Source organism: Delphinapterus leucas, chromosome 16, assembly GCF_059928025.1.
Source record: "Delphinapterus leucas isolate spDelLeu-1000000601 "Yukka" chromosome 16, BTC_Dleu_Yukka2, whole genome shotgun sequence".
Lineage (NCBI taxonomy): Eukaryota > Metazoa > Chordata > Mammalia > Artiodactyla > Monodontidae > Delphinapterus > Delphinapterus leucas.
In genome coordinates this window covers 48,344,235-48,359,429 of record NC_143144.1, presented here as the reverse complement: position 1 = coordinate 48,359,429, position 15,195 = coordinate 48,344,235, and positions in this window count along the sequence as shown.

Below are 15,195 nucleotides of genomic sequence, written 5' to 3'. Positions count from 1 at the left end.
AATCTGCCTCCTTGGCTATCCCTTCATAAGTAAGATAATCATATTCCCTGGGTCTCATTATTGGGAAGTTGTATCTGAGGAGTGTGAGTATTTTTATAGGGACAATAGAATAAAATAATTGAAGAAAGGACTATTTGGTTTGGAAGTTTTGAGATATGTGGTCGGTATATTCAGGGGCTATGGTATCAGATTTTCCTTTGACCATCAAACGTACTATTCAGAGTCTCATTCCTCATTCAGGTCCCTGATAGTAACAGGTTACCTCATTCATGTTCAATGAATGAATGTAATTTGCTCATCTTAATGATTTACCCATGCAGAGTAATGCTATTTTCATTTTGGGAAAGACTTTAACTTAAAGGGGAAATATCAGAATTGAATGAATTGAATTGAAGTTGTTGAAGATTTCAGTTGAACCTGGAATTTTATCTCAGTTTTGGCTCTTATCAGCTATCTTTGAAAACCTCATTTAACTGATCCTCAGTTCTCTTGGGCTTGAAGTAACTGGAGATAGTAATAGTTATGCCCCATGCTTTAAATGTGTGCAATCTAGTACTTATCAAAATATGTTATGCAAAAGAATCACCTGAAGAATTTGTTAAGACACAAGGTTCCTGGTCCCCACGCCCAGGAGAGGTTCTAATTGGTAGGTTTGGGGTAGGCTTGAGAATTTACCTTTTGGAAAGACCTCAGGTGATGTTGCTGAAAGTGCACCGCATTTTGAATAGCAATGGCATAATCTCAGGTTAGCACTGTCAAACCTGCCTGTGGAACAGGGAACCTGTACTTGTCTAAGTTACGGATCCTTATACTCTGTCTTTGGAGAATGTGATTCTATAATCCTGGGAGGGACCTGGGAATCTTTGTTTTTAATAAAACCCCCAGGAAATCCTTTGTTCTTGTTTATAACCTCCATAACATTGTTTTGGTTTTCACTAATTTTAGACTTAAAGAAATGTTACCAAAACTGTACAGAGAGTTCACATATACCACTTATCCAGCTTCTCCTGTTAACAGTTTACATAATTTTAATATAATTACCAAAACTGGGAAATGAACATGGGTTCAATACTATTAACTACCCACGATTCAGGAAATTCTGACACAACCAGTCCGTAGCAAGCTGAATAATGGCCACTGAAGGTGTTCGCATGCTAATTCTGAGAACCTCGGAATGTTACCTTATATGGCAAAATGGACTTTGTGGATGTGACTAAGTTAGCGATCATGAGGTGGGGAGATTGTCCTTGATTATTTGGATGGATCTGATGTAATCACAAGGGTCCTTATTATCATAAGGGACACAGGCAAAAAAATCAGAACTAGAAAAGAAGGCAATGTGCTGATGGAAACAGGGAGAAAAGGTCTTTTGATGCAGGGCCATAAGTCAAGGAACAAAGACAGCCTCTGGAAACCAGGAAAGGCTAGGAAATAGATTCTCCCTTAGAGATTCCAGAATGATCCAGCTTGCCCCAGTACCTTGATGTTAGCCCTGTAAGGCTCCTTTTGGATTTCTGGCCTCCAGAACTGTTAGAAGAAATTTGTATTGTTTTAAGCCACTAAGTTTGTACTGTGTTGTTTGGTACACTTTCCTGTTTTGAGTTAGGGTTTTTCAAAACACTCTTTCCTTTTGGATTCATCTTATCTTTTGGATCTCTAATTTGTTTTCCTTTTCATTCTTTATTTTCATCTGATCTTTTGATTTCTCTTTAACTCTTATCTATCTGAATCTTGCATTTTACTATATTATAATTTAACCATCCTGATTCCTGTTTTCTTTTTTCTTGTATGTGTGTGTCTAGTTGAGAGCAAGGAGTACAAGATGAGATGGGGGGGGTTTCTGTGTCCTCCAGGTGCTTCTGGCAAGAACCATTTTTAGTCCATTTCCATACCTGCAAGGCACAATCTGTTGCATGTTATAGATGCCGTCTATGTTTGTGGGATAAGTATGCAAAAATTAACAAGGAACTCCTTGTCAAACTCCCTCAGATGGCAACTTTTCAAATATGTGTCTTGGCTGAGTAGAGGTCATTTCTTTTTTTTTAATTGAAGTAATAGTTGATTTACAATGTTGTGTTAATTTCTGCTGTACAGCAAAGTGATTCAATTATACATATATATACTGTTTATTATATTCTTTTCCATTATGATTTATCACAGGATATTGAATATAATTCCCTGTGCTATGTAGTAGGACCTTGTTGTTTATCCATCCTATATATATATATAATAGTTTGCATCTGCTAACCCCAAACTCCCATTCCATCCCTCCTCCACTTTACCTCCCCCTTGGCAACCACAAGTCTCTTCTCTATGTCTGTGAGTCTGTTTCGTAGATAAGTTCATTTGTGTCATATTTTAGATTCTACATATAAGTGATATCATATGGCATTTGTCTTCCTCTTTCTTACTTACTTCACTTAGTATGATAATCTTTAGGTCCAACCATGTTGCTGCAAATGGCATTATTTCGTTCTTTTTTTATGGGTGAGTAGTATTCCACATCTTCTTTATCCATTCGTCCGTCAATGGACATTTAGGTTTTTTCCATGTCTTGGCTATTGTGAATAGTGCTGCTATGAACATAAGGGTGCATATATATATATATATATTTTTTTTTTTTTTTCTTTGCGGTACGCGGGCCTCTCACTGTTGTGGCCTCTCCCGTTGCAGAGCACAGGCTCCGGACGCGCAGGCTCAGCGGCCATGGCTCACGGGCCCAGCCGCTCCGTGGCATGTGGGATCTTCCTGGACCGGGGCACGAACCCGTGTCCCCTGCATCAGCAGGCGGACTCTTAACCACTGCGCCACCAGGGAAGCCCACATATATCTTTTTGAATTACAGTTTTGTCTGAATATAGGCCCAGGAGTGGGATTGCTGGATCATATGGCAGCTCTATTTTTAGTTTTTTGAGGAACCTCCATACTGTTTTCCATCGTGGCTGCACCAATTTACATTCCCACCAACAGAGCAAGAGGGTTCCCTTTTCTCCACACCCTCTCCAGCATTTACTGTTTGTAGATTTTTTGATGATGGCCATTCTGACCTGTGTGAGGTGATACCTCATTGTGGTTTTGATTTGCATTTCTCTAATGATTAATGATGTTGAGCATCCTTTCATGTGTTTGTTGGCAATCTGTATATCTTCTTTGGAGAAATGTCTATTTAGGTCTTCTGCCCATTTTTTGATTGGGTTGTTTGTTTTTTTAATATTGAGCTGCATGAGCTGTTTATATATTTTGGAGATTAATCCTTTGTTGATTCATTTGCAAATATTTTCTCCCATTCTGTAGGTTTTCTTTTTGTTTTGTTCATGGTTTCCTTTGCTGTGCAAAAGCTTGTAAGTTTGATTAGGTCCCTTTTGTTTATTTTTGCTTCTATTTCTACTGCCTTGGGAGACTGTAGAGGTCATTTCTTTTAGTCAGCTTACTTACTGAGCATCTGCTCTGTCCCAGACATTAAACTGGGCCTCAGCAGCACAGTGCAAAAGAGATGGGATAGCCCAGTGATTTCAGGTTTGGTCTCAAAGCTTGATTCTGCCATTAACTGATAACAGGATAAAAATCACCTGTTTTCTTTTTAATGATAATATTTTTGCTCATTTTATTTTTTTACCAACAACATTAACCTCCAATTAACTTCTTATCTGTGTTTTGATATAGCTCTCATTTATGTTTTCCTTCAAGTTTATTTATTTTAATTTTTAACTTGTTTTTTTCATTGTAGCAGGAAGCTTGGTCTTTGAGGGATAGGGGAATAATTCCACAATCAATGGAAAGTTTGTAGGCCTCTTTCTCTCTAGCCAGTTCTGCAGGGGTCACACTTAATAAAAGTCATATTCTACTCAATATTGGTTCTCAAGCACACATACCTCACTAAGAATATTCAGAAACACTTTTGAAGGAAAATCACAGCTCTCCCTGAAAGATGACAGTAAGAAACGAGACTGTTTGCTGATATCATATGTGACCACTTGTTCTAAAGTCTTTGGGGAAGGGAACTTCCTGTTCGCGGGAAGTGGAGCAGCAGAGATGCTCAGGGCTGCTCAGGGAAGTCTGTCTCACTTCCCTTGGTGCCTTCCAAGACTGATATCCCTCTCTTGAGTAAGGCCAGAAGGTACTGTAAAGTTCCAGCTGTTCTTCAGATGCTCCAGCTGTTCTTCCAAATTTTATTTTCACAAGTTTGTATGAAATCTAGACTTTTGAAGACACATTTTTCACATCAAGATGTTGACTGTATCAGTCAGATTTCTTGGTTGTAGTAAACAAAAACAAGCTCTGGTTAACCAAAACCAGAAAACTGTTTCAAATATATTGGGGATAGCTCCCAGTAGCTTTTGCAGAACCAGTGTCAAAACACAGGCAGGACAAAGTGAGATCAGGGCATCAGGAATTTTCACCCAAGACACACCATAGAAACAGTCTGGTTGAGGAGTCACCCTTGGTGATCCCTTCCCTGCCCTGTCTCTGCCAAGGACTCGTCAATAACTTTAGAACTGCCTTGGCATCCCTCATCTCCATTCCCCAAAATTCAAAATGCTGTGTAGAAGCCGTCAATTGGCCAAGCCTTAGCCATCTTCTCTTATTCTGGCTGCCAGGGATAGAAAGAGAGCAAATCTCCCTTGACTTTCATAGTGGGAGACAGATTGCTAAAATAGGAAGGGTGTTCAAATGATGGGCAGTCAAAATATTACACATGACGCTATAGAGGCACACACAAAAGCAGTGGGAGATATTTGGGGTAAGTTCGTATCTTGTTCTCTTCAAGCCACATCATATCAGCAGCTCTTTACCCTCACTGTAAGTCTGTCTTATTGGAGTATCTCTTCTTGAAGTCTCTTTACTATTGGTCCTTAAAGATTTGCAGTTATTCTTTTTATCAAGGGGACAACTTTCCTTCTTTCGCTCTGTCTCTCTTTTTTCTTATTGACTCATATATTTTTAAAGCTGGAAGCGGTCTTAGGACCCCTTAGAATGACATCTATTCAATAAGGATGATTCTGTCTAAAAGTAATGGAATATCCCCCCAAATGGCTTATAGAATGAGAAATTGTTTAATGAATTCTAATGTTGATAATTCAGCAGCTCAAAAGTGACAGGGGCGCCCTCAGATTCTATATAATCCTCTTACCTTCCATGTCAGGGTTGCGTGATAGCTACCACCGCTCCAAGCACAAAAGCTTCCAAAGGCATGTAGGAGGGAAATTTATTTTCAATAGTAAGGAAAACCTTTCCCAGAAAAGCCCAGGCAGAATAATCACTTTCCACTGGCTGAGACTGATTATGTGCCTGTGTCCTAGATACATAGGAAAATGGAGAAGTGAGATGAACTTTTTAGCTTTATAGTGGGAGATAAGTTCCACTAGCAAAAAAGGAGGGGAGAGAATGATGTCTGGAAACCAACACTGTTTGCTTTAGCATCTAACTCAGCACTTGACTTTGGAGGAAACTGAGCCCCAGCGGGAGTTAAACAATTTGTCCGAAGTCACAAGATTCGTCAAGACAGATCCAATAATAGACCCAGGGAAATAACTTGAGTACTCCCTTTAATCTGTTTATTCCTCTGCTATTCAAATACTCCTATGCACCAGATAGTTGTATCTGAAGGACAAAAAATAATATTTACTTTGCAAATTTTCCACGTCATCAAATACATCATTATTAAATGAGGTTTGCAATGTAACCGTAGGATGGTTGCATTTCTGGAATGATGGGGCATTTTATATCAGGGTAGAGGATTTTATTTTCTATCTTCCTTGCCATAGTTTCTTAGACCCCTGTGTACTTTGTGCAAATGGACAATTTGCCATCTGTAGTAAAGTTTGTTTTCCCTCAGCAGTTGAGATTAGGGTTAACATACTGGGAGAATGGAGAAAGAAAGGCAAAGGGAGGTAGAAATTTAAAGAGACCAGGTAGGTATAAAAGAGAAACCAGATTCTGTTGTTTCAGAGCCATTCCATTCTTGTGAGTTGAAAAGAGGGCAATGTAGAACCCCCTTCATTCCTCTCTGGATCTGTTGTAAAGGGCATTTATGAACATCCCATTCTTCTTGCCCACTTGTCTCTATGGTACTCAATATTACAGTCAGAGTGTGCTGTGGCAGATGGAGAAAATTTGAGCACCCTCTTATCATGATTGCTGTAGAAGTGGGCAATCATGGTCACTAGATAGATGATCCATGTGGATTTTGCCTTGCTTCAATACTAAGTAGGTTCTGAAGGTTGAGGGCTTAAAGTGAAGGATAATGAAAGAGATGTGGGAGGCTAGCAAACAAATGTGAAATGGATTTGAATCAAGAAAATCTCTAATAATCGCAAAGCAAGGAGAGAGGAAGGGCTGAACATACTATAAAACAACCTACAGATATTTCAAGGTAGGAATACAGAGGTTGAGCCCACTAAAGATGTTTCATCTCTAGCCCCTGTCCACAGATTTTAAAACATTCTTCCCCATCCAAATGCCACTTAGACAGCCCTACATACTTCGGTACCTTGATACATCCTGGACCCAGATAACTGGGCCGTGAGTAAGCACCTTATCCAATATCTACCTATGCACTGGTTAGACAGCAAATTTTTTATAGCTTGGCTTGAAGAGATGAGCTGGACCCCTCAAACTCTGACTCATATCCTCTCCTTGTTTCCCTCCTCCATATTTGAACCCAGGAACTAAGACTGGTACTAGCTGGTGATGCACAGAAGGGCTGAAACTTTATGACATAGAGTTGGAACTGCTGGTCACATTAAGCCATGTGCAAGGTGAAGCAGAAGCAGCTGATTGAGAAGGGAAATGGACCAAACTCAGAGGAACAGAAGTTAGAAATCATGTAGTTCCTAGTTTCTAGTTAAAATTCTACCAAATGCCCATCTTTTCTTCACCCTCTGTTCTAGGCCCAGGAAATGCCTGTATTCTTATCATCAGTCCTCCTTTGTATCTATGCTAGTGCATTTCTGCTTCTTGCAGGCAAAATAAATGGAAGACAGTAGGTTGCCCCATAGCCTGAAGCCTTCATTGTTGAAGGCTTCATATCTTGAGCTAAACTTTATCCTTTCCAAGTGTTCTCTTTAAGAAGTGTTATTCCTTGAAAGGCAACACTCATATATCATTGTATATCTTCTATTATAGTAGATTCTGTCTATTGGGGAAGGTGAATTGTAGGCAAAGGTAAAGAGAGGGAAAGGAGAACTTAGTCATAGATTTACTCACATGAATGTGAATTATTTTTCAAGCGACACTGTAGAGCAGAAGTTTTGAAGAGGGCAAAGCCCTGGAAGGAGGGTTGAGGGATTCCAGAAACAAATAATGATGAATTTGTCATTCTAAGGAGGGCCACTGATCAGGACAAGTGAGCTTTAAGACTGAGCTCTTGTCTTGAAAATAGGGGTGGGGTCAACATTTTACTCTTAGATCCTAGCAAAGTGTGTGGCCTCTAGCAAACATTCAAAAGTTCAAAATACTAGTTGATGATAGAGAAAATAATAGAATGGACATAGTTATCCCTGATGCACCACAAGAGTTCCCCGGAAGACTTTTAAATGAACGATGACCCCAGGAACTGTCTCATGTTTTCTCCTCCTCTTCATAATCAGGAAAGTTTAAATAGCAAAGGAAATCTTTATAAAATTTTAAGCCATAGGTCAGGGACTTGCTACTTGAAAAACTTTCCTTTACCCATTGAAGTAGGCTGATATTAAACAAGATTTTGCTGTTCATTCCCACTTTTTCTACCTTTAGTTTATAGAGAGGATAAGGTGGCCCCTTGAAGTAAAAGATTAATCTGGATCGTCCTGCAAATGGCATAGTAATTATTAAAAATTTTTTTAGAGCTTTGGTATTCTTTGCTTTTAAAAACCTTTGATCTAGGCTTATAAAAGACAGCAACAAGTCTTAGTAGTATTATTAACTCCTCAGTGCAATCTCATGTTCTAAAGTTACGATTCTAAAATTACTAGTATAGAATTTAAGACACTGATAAGATTTTAGGTCATCTCTCCCTCCCTGATTTAGAATTCTTTCTCTAAGAAATATTAGCACAGACTTCTGTAAGAGATAAGACAGTTTTGGCTGGACTTCAGGTATGAGTATGTTAAAAAAAACAACAAGCATGAGCACAACTTTCTATAAAAATAAGGTTTATGTTTATCCAAAGATCAGTCTCACTTACGTCTGTTTATTCAATCAAGAGCCATCCATTTTAGGAATGTTGGCTCAAAACTACACAAATAAATAAGGAAATAAAAGAAAGCTATATTTCAGCCAAACCAAGTTGATTAGCAACAATCTACCCGTAATTGCACACACTTGGGTGTGATAGACTATTAAAAATATATCTTGGCAACCAAAAGAAAAAATATTTTACTAAATGATAGAATTTTATTTTCAAAAGGGCTTTCAACTTCAAAAGCTTTTCTGGGTTGGGGGTGGTAGATGGACGTAGGCAAGGGAAGCATGTCATTGAAGAAGATTAAATGAATAAAAGGAAAGTCTTGAAATCCTCCAGTGATATAGACCTACAAGCTAATAGGCTTCCAATGACTTTTCCCTGATTTTAAATTCTTGGTGATCCAAGGAGCCCAGGCGTTTTTAGGCTACAGACTCGATGGTCCCAGAAGAGACAGAGTTGGTGAGGTATTTCAAGGCCAATAAAGAGATGTGAGATGAGAGGGTACCAACATCAGAGGCACAGACTACTTCAAAGGCTAGAGTCGTGATGTGAGCAACCTAGATGAACTTGTTTAAGTGCATCCTTTGTGGAAAGGATGGTGGAAAAACAGAGTAGTTGACTGTGGCCAGTTCCTTTCCCTTCTACCTTTAGGAATAGAAGAAGAATGGAAGGCATAGGTGTTAGGCTGAATCATATTAGGACTGGGGCCATCTTAGCTAAACTATAAAGAAATCTTAAGGTCTTTTGGAATGATCATATCACTAGCTTAATTTAATATGATCATTCCTCTAACCAATAAAACAATTCAGTTTGTTTCTGGCTCAGCCACTTGGGAATTTCCCACCATGAGTACCCATTGGTCAGGTAGCAACAAACCTGCCAACCTTGAGTGATGTCCATGCTTAAGAAAAAATCTCTTTAGCCATTCCTCTTCAAGAACCAATTGTTTCATCTCTGATGATTTGGCTGTGAGTCTGATTTCAGGCTGTGATTTTATATTAAACGAACTCTCTACACATCTATGAAGCTGCTCTTTGGCATCCTTTGTTTATGCTTTCTATTTCTTCTCCGGGACTTTAAGTCATAGAAAAAAAATTGAAATGCATTTTTATTAAGATAAAGATGACCTTATGGATACTTTATTGATAAATATTTGCATTTTAAGGAATGTACAGGGACAGAGAGGTCTAGTTGAATAAATGATAGGATTTCAATGCTTGGGTATGTTGATGAATTCATGACACATAACCTAGTAGTTAGTCTGATAAGTTGTGAAGCCTCACTTTACAGTGCTTTTGGTATCCCTAGAAAAGTGATACCTTGAGGGGGAAAGAAAATTTGTTGAATACATACTAAGTTCTATCCCACTATTCAGAGGATTTATAAAATTTATCTCAATTATTCCTTATGACAACCCTTAGAGGAGGTGATAGTTATGCTCACTTTAGAGATGAAGAAAATTAGGGTCCAGGGAAGTTAAGCAACTTGCTAAAGGTAACATAGGCTGGAAGTGGAAGAGCTGGGAATTGAACTGAGCACTGTTTTGTTTCTTCATTCATCTATTCATTCACTCACTCACTGACTTACTGTGTGCCAGAAACCAAGGATATAGCAGTATTTGAGAAGACAAGGCTTTGCCCTCGTGGACTTTATGTTCTAGTGAGGGGGGCAGACAATATCAGCAACAACTTAAATTCAAACCGAAATCTTTCTGATACTCTGCTTTTTCCACGCTACCCAGAATAGTGGCTTATTTTGTTAGACCCAGAGAATATGTGTATGTATGTGTCATAGATGATATACACACACCTATATGTATAAGTAGTCAAGAAATACATGCTATATATAAAATATAAGCAGAATAACAGGAAAGAGAGTGACTGGGTTGGGGCAGAGGTACTGTTTTAGATAGGATGGGAGGAAAGTTTTTCTCTTCTCAAAAGTAGCAATTGAGTTGAGACCTCACTGAAGATCTATGCAAAGATTTGAGGTTAGAGCATTCCAGGCAGAAGGAACAGCTGTGCAAAGGCCCATAAAGAGTCATGTGCTTAGTGTGTTCAAGTACAAAGTGCTAAAGCAGAGTGATCCAGGGGGAAAAGTGGTTGGAGTTGAAGTTGGAGAAAGAGAGGCAGGGGCTAGAGTACACAGGGCTTTCTAAACTACCATAAGGAGTTTGAATTTTATTCTCAGTATGATGGGGAATCAAGAATGTTTGAAGCAGAGGGTGACACTGGCTGTTTTGTGAGGAGTTGACTTTAGGAAGACGAGAGGAAGCAGGGGGACGAGGTAAGGGGTAACTGCTGTAAAATTGAGAGATGATAGTCATGTGAACTAGATTGGTACTGGCTAAGTGGTGAGATTCGTGACAGATTAATATTCCAGGAAGGGGAGAGCTCTCTCAGCCACTCTGGGCCTTTTCTTTTTGTCTTTCTGAAACTCATGTTCCTGTGTCCTCAGACTTCATGGGAGAGACCAAAGCAGGTAGGGACTTGGATGAGAATGTCCTTATCCTTTGTGAATGTGAAGCAACTCAGGACTCAGGAAGACCCTGATACTCTCACAAATTGTTGCCTTTTATCCCACATCAGGTATCACTGTACCCTTGACTCCAGGTGTTCCGGGATAACACTTATTTTTTTTTTTTCTTTTCTTTTTTGCGGTACGCGGGCCTCTCACTGTTGTGGCCTCTCCCGTTGCAGAGCACAGGCTCCGGACGCGCAGGCTCAGCGGCCATGGCTCACAGGCCCAGCCGCTCTGCGACATGTGGGATCTTCCCGGACCGGGGCACGAACCCGTGTCCCCTGCATCAGCAGGCAGACTCTCAACCACTGCGCCACCAGGGAAGCCCAGGGATAACACTTTTTAAAACATTTTAGTTTTTGTAGCTTTAGTTTCCAAACCTGTTTCCAACCTGGGACATCTAAGCTTTTGTCTGCACTGTGATTTCAAAACAGACCAGGATAGCACCTAGATTAGAACTTTCCCGCCACCAGGGAATCTGAGCTAGTCATTGCTGACCTGAGAGTGAAATGTGCTCATTAACAAAGAAAATTGGAAACTAGGCACCACTTTTCCATTAGTGCTTTGCTTTCTGAAGCATTAATGGATAGATCTTGCAACTGCTCCAGAAACTATTAATAATTCTCCCTGTGGTGCACAAATAGGATACTACTGACCCACCCTCAGCAGGGTGTGAGAGTTAAAAACTTTTTTAATTGTTTGGACAGTGCTGGTGATGGATATTATATTAATCAAAGTTATTTTAGTTCTGAATAACAGGAACTGACCTCCACTTATTTAAACCAAAACAATAAATAAAACACAGGCAATTTTTTATACAAGTTTATTTGGGGTTAATAAAATGAGAGAGTTGCAGCTGGTCCTCGTGGACCACTGAAATCAGAAATCTGGAAACCATTGGAAGCCCAGGCCATTTTCGTTTCCTTTTCTCATCCCAGCTTTCCCCTGCACATCTGCCCAGTTCTCAGCAACGGGACCAAGCTAAGTGGATCAGGCTTCTTGGGAAGCAGACCTTTGTCTGTGGCCACATCACTGTCAGCCTTTTCCTCGATGAGCAGTCAGCAGTTAGTATGACCAACTGTCCTGGTTTGCAGGAATTATCCTGGTTTTAATGCTGAGAGCCCTGCGTCCTGGATAACGGGGGAAGCTGGTCACCCTACATGCGGCAGTATCACATGTGGAAAGAGGATGGACGTGGATATTGGGTACACAGGTTCTAGTTCAAAGGAATTGGAACCGGGAAGGACCCAAATTAGGTCTAAATAAGAACTTCACAGTTGGTCTGTTAGGCTTGCCTAGTTTGAATTCAACCAGCTCTTACAAAGATAATTTAGCCACTTATGTTAGAAACATGTAGACACAAACTACATCTTCCAGGAAGCACCTACTGGGGATATATTTTCACCATTACTGTCACCTCCACTGCAACAAATACAGTGACCCACCAAACAAGAGAGAGTTCATTTTCTTTCTTTTTTTTAAAATTGAAGCATGGCTGATTTACAATGTTGTGTTAGTTTCAGGTGTACAGCAAAGCGCACACACACACACACACACATACACACACACAAAACTTTTTCAGATTCTTTTCCCTTTTGGTTATTTCAAGATATTGAGTAGAGTTCCCTGTGCTATACAGTAGGTCCTTGTTGGTTATCTATTTTATGTATAGTAGTGTATATATGTTAATCCCAAACTCCTTAATTATCCCTCTCCCATCCCTTTCCCCTTTGGTAACTGTAAGTTTGTTTTCTATGTCTGTGGGTCTATTTCTGTTTTGTAAACAAGTTCACTTGTATCTTTTTTTTTTTTTTTTTTTTAGATTCCACACATAAATGATCTCATATGATACTTGTCTTTGTCTGGCTTACTTCACTTAGTATGATTCTAGGTCCATCCATGTTGCTACAAATAACATTATTTCATTCCTTTTCATGGCTGAGTAATATTCCATTGTGTGTGTGTATGTGTGTGTGTGTGTATCACATCTTTATCCATTCATCTGTCTATGGACATTTAGGTTGCTTCCATGTCTTGGCTATTATAAATAGTGCTGCAGTGAACATTGGGGTGCATGTATCTTTTCAAATTAGAGTTTTCTCCAGATATATGCCCAAGAGTGGGATTGCTGGCTCATATGGTAACTCTATTTTTAGCTTTTTAGGGAACCTCCATACTGTTCTCCATAGTGGCTCCACCAATTTATATTCCCACCAGCAGTGTAGGAGGGTTCCCTTTTCTCCACACCCTCTCCAGCATTTATTACTTGTAGACTTTTTAATGATGGCCATTCTGACTGGTATAAGGTAGAGAGAGTTCATTTTAGGCCAAGACAATTAAACAGTTATGGCTGGGTTTTTTTGTTTGGTTTGGTTGGGTTTTTGGTTTTGTTTTCTAGTTTTAGCAATGGCAAATCTACCCCAAGTACTGTTTGATTTTGCCTTAGTTTCTTTCTATTCAGATGTAGCAGAAAGATAAACCCTGAACTGAGATTAGAGACTCCTCATCCTTTTTCTACCTTCATGACCTTAGGCCAGTTAACCTGCTATTAGCAGCTTCAGTTACTTTATTGTCAAATGGGTAAGGTGATTGCTACTTTCTCTCGAGATGGAAGATGAGGCCATATGGCTCTTGATCTCTGATTCCCTGTATGATTATAGAAAATAATTATATAGAAATCCCTCTGTGATTTCCTAAAGCCACAGGAAATCTTCCCATGCTTACTGTCTTAAGGCTCCCCATCTTTTTATTCTTTGCATTATAAGTTAAAATTCTGTGAGCTTTCCCAGCCCGTAGATCCAGAAATCATTTAATTTTATGTGACCCACAATTATAAGGACTGTGGAGGTATTAGCTCTCTCACTTGTTTCCTGCATTCACTTGTACAATATCAGGAAATGCTCTGAAAGCAAAACCTTCTATTAATCATACCTTTCTTTCAGGTTTTCCTCTACACTGTCATTCTAAATGCACAGCTCCAGCAGCAATATATATTTTAAGATTAAATATGGTTTTAAAACTGAGATTTAAAATGGCTCTCCACAAAGAAGTTGAATATTTAATCAGTATTTAATATTTAGCAATATTTAATCCTTTTTTCAACATTACTGAGATATAATTGACAAATAAAATTTGTTGTATATTTAAAGGGCACAAAGTGATAATTTGATATACATGTATTTTGTGAAAAGACTCCCACCATTGAATTAATGAACACATCCATCACCTTACATATTTACCTTTGTGTGTGTGTGTGTGTGTGTGAATACTTAAATTCTACTCTCTTAGGAAGTTTCAGTTGTATAATACAGTATTATCAACTACAGTTACCATGTTATATTAGATCCTCAGACCTTATTCATCTTATAGCTGTAAGTTCGTACATTTTTATTAACCTCTCCTTACTTCCCTCAGCCCCTGCCAACCACCATTCTACTCTCTTTCTATGATTTTGATTTATTTTTTTTAGATTACACATATAAATGATACCATGCAGCCATGCAGTATTTGTCTCTCTCTGTCTGTCATATTATACCTAGCATAATGCTCTAGAGGTTCATCCACGTTCTTACAAATGGCAGGATTTCCTTCTTTTTTAAGGCTGAATAATATTCCATCATATATACTTAATATATAATATGTATATGTTTAATACTCCTTAATCCAGTGTCATGGAGAGTATAAAATTAATGTTTTAAAGTATTGAAACAATTTTTGTCACAAATTTTTCAAAGCCATTTAAATTCACTTACAGTCTATAACCTATTTTTAGGTTATTGCATTCCTTTTAAGTAACAGTAATATCTGTACTTTCCTCCTAACATTTCAGTTTAGGTTCTTTTTTCATGCTGGCATTAAATGCCCAAGGAGATCCCTAGGTTTTAAACAGCCAATCAATTCCTGACATGCCACAATGCCATACATGATTTGGGCACTTCTTGATTTGGGTTGTTTTCACTATCTGGAAATGATAAATTATATATTATAGACTCTACAGTTTGAGTCAGGATCTTTCAAACTGTTAACAGTTTAATTAATGTTCAGTTAACAGTTAATTAATGTTCACCCTTGTCACCCAATAATAATTTAATTTTTCTTACATATTTAAGAGGTGATTTAAAGGAATAACGAATATCTGACTTCTCCTAAAGGAGTGCCCAAATGGTTGAAACACCAGTTTTAAAAAATAGTTTCTTAACATGGTGGCAATTTACCCTTGAGGTGGAATGATTTGAAATAGGTTTCACAGAAAGGAGGCCAACTTTATGGGATGGATCAAACTCACTATATGTTTATCGCATGAAAGAAAAACAAAAGAGTTTATAAAGCCAATTTCCCAGTACAAGCTATTATATTTAGGAGCAAATTATCTTTTGGTTTTTAGAAACTTCCCACATGAAATAATGAATTTTTGACTGCACAGTCAAGATTCTACATTAAAATGTAACACCTGATCTTTCTGAAAGCATTAGAATTGTCCACAGAGTTTCCCATTGATTTGTGCGTTCTGT